The following is a 3,405-nucleotide window of genomic DNA, read 5'->3' on the forward strand; positions in this document are numbered from 1 at the left end:
AGCCGAGCTGTTGAACTTAAGAACGAATCATAGAAGCGACCCGTTCTCATGTGACAAGTGTCAACTGTGTACAAATGTTGGGCGCGCGTTTGGCGTGTATCCCGACTACGCACCGGTGCCGAAGGGATCAATGACGCTAGTTCCTCAGAGCATCTTCCATTGTAATACCGATAGAACAAGGACAGCATACCTACCTGACGCCTGTGCTCTAAAGATTGCAGTCCGTTTGTTAAGATTGGGGAATCTATCAAACGGACCGCCCGTTTCTGCACAGAGTCAAGGGTTTTTTTCAGGTATTTTGGGGCTCCAGACCAGAGATGGCTGCCAAATTCGACAGTAGAGCGCACTTGCGATTTGTACAGGGTGAGCAGTTGTGTACTATTAAAGTATCTGCGGGCCCTGTACAGTACGCCCAGCTTCTGAGAGGCCAACTTTACTCTAGCTTCGATGGAGCCCCCGTACCTGAGCTGGTCACTTATAGTTACACCAAGCATATCAATGGAAGGCCTGTTCGGAAGATTGCTTCCGTTGAAGGAGACTAGATTATCATTTGGATCCCTTTTAGACGTAATCAGACAGGATTGGGTCTTTGAAACATTAAATTCGACGAGATTATTTTTACCCCAGGAGGAAATACTCTCGAGATAACCGTCCATTCTCTGCTTCAAAGCCCTCCGAGCCGTTGGAGTTTGTGTGCCCTTTGGGGGCTTGTCAAACAAAAAGCTATCATGAACTGTACTGTCATCCGCGTAACAATGAATCGGTGCACATGTCAAAAGGTCATTGATGTGCAACAAAAACAAAGTCGGAGACAGAACCGATCCCTGTGGGACGCCAGCATTTATGGAGTGCGAGGAAGAGGTGAAACCGTCAGCAACCGCCTGAATCGACCTATCCCTTAAAAAGTCAGCAATCCACGTACACAGGGATGCGGGAAGTCCGTAAGAATGCAATTTGTTGACAAGTCCTCGGTGCCAGACCCGGTCAAAGGCCTTGGATATGTCTAGTGCGACCGTTTGGGTCTCACCGTGACGTTCCAGGCACCGCCCCCAAACATGCGTCACATACGCGAGAAGATCACCGCACGAGCGGTTCCGCCGGAATCCGTATTGACGGTCGTTGATAATTTTGTTCTTCTCGAGGTATGTGAGCAGTTTGTCGTTGATCACACGTTCCATCACTTTGGACAGAACTGATGTGATCGCTATGGGGCGGTAGTTGGCCGGGTTGGAGCGGTCACCTTTCTTGGGAATAGGGTGAATTACCGCTTTTTTCCAACCAGAGGGCACAGTGCCACACTTCAGGGACATTTTGAAGAGCTTTGTCAAAACTGGAACTATTTCCGCAGCACACCTCTGCAATACCAGGGCAGGTATTCCATCAGGTCCACTAGCTTTGTTAACATCGAGCCCCCGTATGACGTGGAGTACATCCCGATGCCGGATCCTCAGCTTTTTCATATAGAAGCCGCAGTGAGGAACCGACGGCGGAACAGCACCAGCGTCGTCGAGGGTCGAGTTTTCCGCAAACATTTTCCCTAAAAGGTTTGCCTTTTCGGTGGCGGTGTTTGCTAGTGAGCCGTCAGGTCTGGTAAGAGGTGGCAAACTGGGTTTGCAAAAATTTCGACCTATTGAGCCCGCAAGCGACCAGAATGCTCTGCTGCCATGCGGGCAGGCAGCCAGCTTTTTGCTGATCTGCAGGTCGTGTTCGAATTTTGACCTATTGATGATTCTCTTGCATTCCTTTGCCGATTTGTTGTATGCTGATCTGCTTTCGGGCGTTCGAGATGTGTTGTAGGCTCGGTAAGCCGCGTTTTTTCGTCGAACTGCTTCGGAGCATTGTCGACTGAACCACGGCTTTGAGCCTACACCAGTTTCTTTAGTAGTCGATTGTATGAAGCCATCCATCGCCGAATTGATGACTTCACCAATCTCCTGGGCACATCTTGAAGGGTCCGAAGTCCGAAAACAAACAGCTGTCCACGGAAAAGCATTGAAATGGGCCCGCATACCGAACCAATCTGCTGACCTATAGTGCCACACTTTTCTCCTCAGCCTCTCATTGGTTGGTCTGAGGCTAACGGGGATTGATGTCGTCACTAGGCAGTGGTCAGATGATCCCAGAGGCGCTGTGACGTCAATCTTATAACCGTGTGGCACAGTAGTTAAGAATAGGTCTAACAGATTGGAGCGGTGAGTCTGGACATCAGGAACCCTTGTAGGCTCCTGAACCAATTGCTCTAATCCGTAGCAAATGGCAAAGGATTCCGCCTGTCGGCCAGCCGAGTCCGTTGGGCCTGAGAACTTCAACCATGGTTCGTTATGAACGTTGAAGTCCCCCAGAACAACAAACTCGGCCGAAGGGTAGCGGGGCAAGAGATCATCAATAGTATCGCTCAAATGTTTGAAGAGCTCGGAAGTGTCTGATTCGCTATGGTTCGGTGAGCGGTATAGACATGCGTAGAATCTTGCCGTACTGGCAAGATTGACGCGCACCCACATTACGTCGAATCTGGAGTTTTCCAGACTCAATAGTCGCACACAGTTGACGTCAGCTCGACTATAGAGGCAGACTCCTCCTTTCAGTCGGAATTTGCTTGCGAGGGTAAAGCCCGGGCAGTCCAGATAGGAGGAGTCTGGCGGCTCGGCTATCTGAGTTTCGGATAGGAAAAGAAGGTTGGGACGTTGGGACAAAAGATGGTGATGGACGGAATTTAAATTTGAATGTTGGCAAAATTTACCAACAGTTTTGGCCCGCACCGGGGACGCCTGCTACTCGCCGCTGTAAAGATGTTAAGTTTGTTTTTATGTATATTCATGATTTTAATTTTTTTTTTTTTTTTTTTTTTTTTTAAGGGTATGAAGTGAAAGGAAGGTCTGGAATGGAAAGGTGTGAGGGGTGGGTAGGAATATGGGGTTCAGGCTGTCCAGGAGTGATGAGCGTTTGGTTCCAGCCCACCCACTGCGGTGCTAGGCGATAGGCTGGGAGAGTCCGGCTGGAGAGGGCATCCAATGCGCCCCAAACGCTGCTGCTGGGTCCCCTCCGGTCACGAACCGGCACAACAGCAGTGGCGGGGTTTTTTCACTCGCTGATGGGGCAGCCCACCCTTAGTCGTGAGCCTGAGGGTCGGGCCCCTGTACTATCGAGCGGCCCGGACAGCGGTAACCGGTTGTAAAGGGTCTCCCTCAACCAGCATCTCCCAACCGGCCCGCCACGCAGAAGGTGGGCCGACGCACCCGCCACCAAGACCTGGGCAAACCTTAACCCATGAACCCGGGCACCCCTGCTAAGTCACCAAACGTAGCGAACCACTTGGGGTGACCTGTGGCAGAGGTGTTGGTCATCCAATAAATGGTTCCCAGGGCGGCGGTACCCATTAAAACAATCAAAAAAATTACCCCCTTC

The sequence above is a fragment of the Hesperophylax consimilis genome, chromosome 9 (assembly GCF_061612785.1).
Source record: "Hesperophylax consimilis isolate HC1 chromosome 9, BYU_Hcon_1.0, whole genome shotgun sequence".
Lineage (NCBI taxonomy): Eukaryota > Metazoa > Arthropoda > Insecta > Trichoptera > Limnephilidae > Hesperophylax > Hesperophylax consimilis.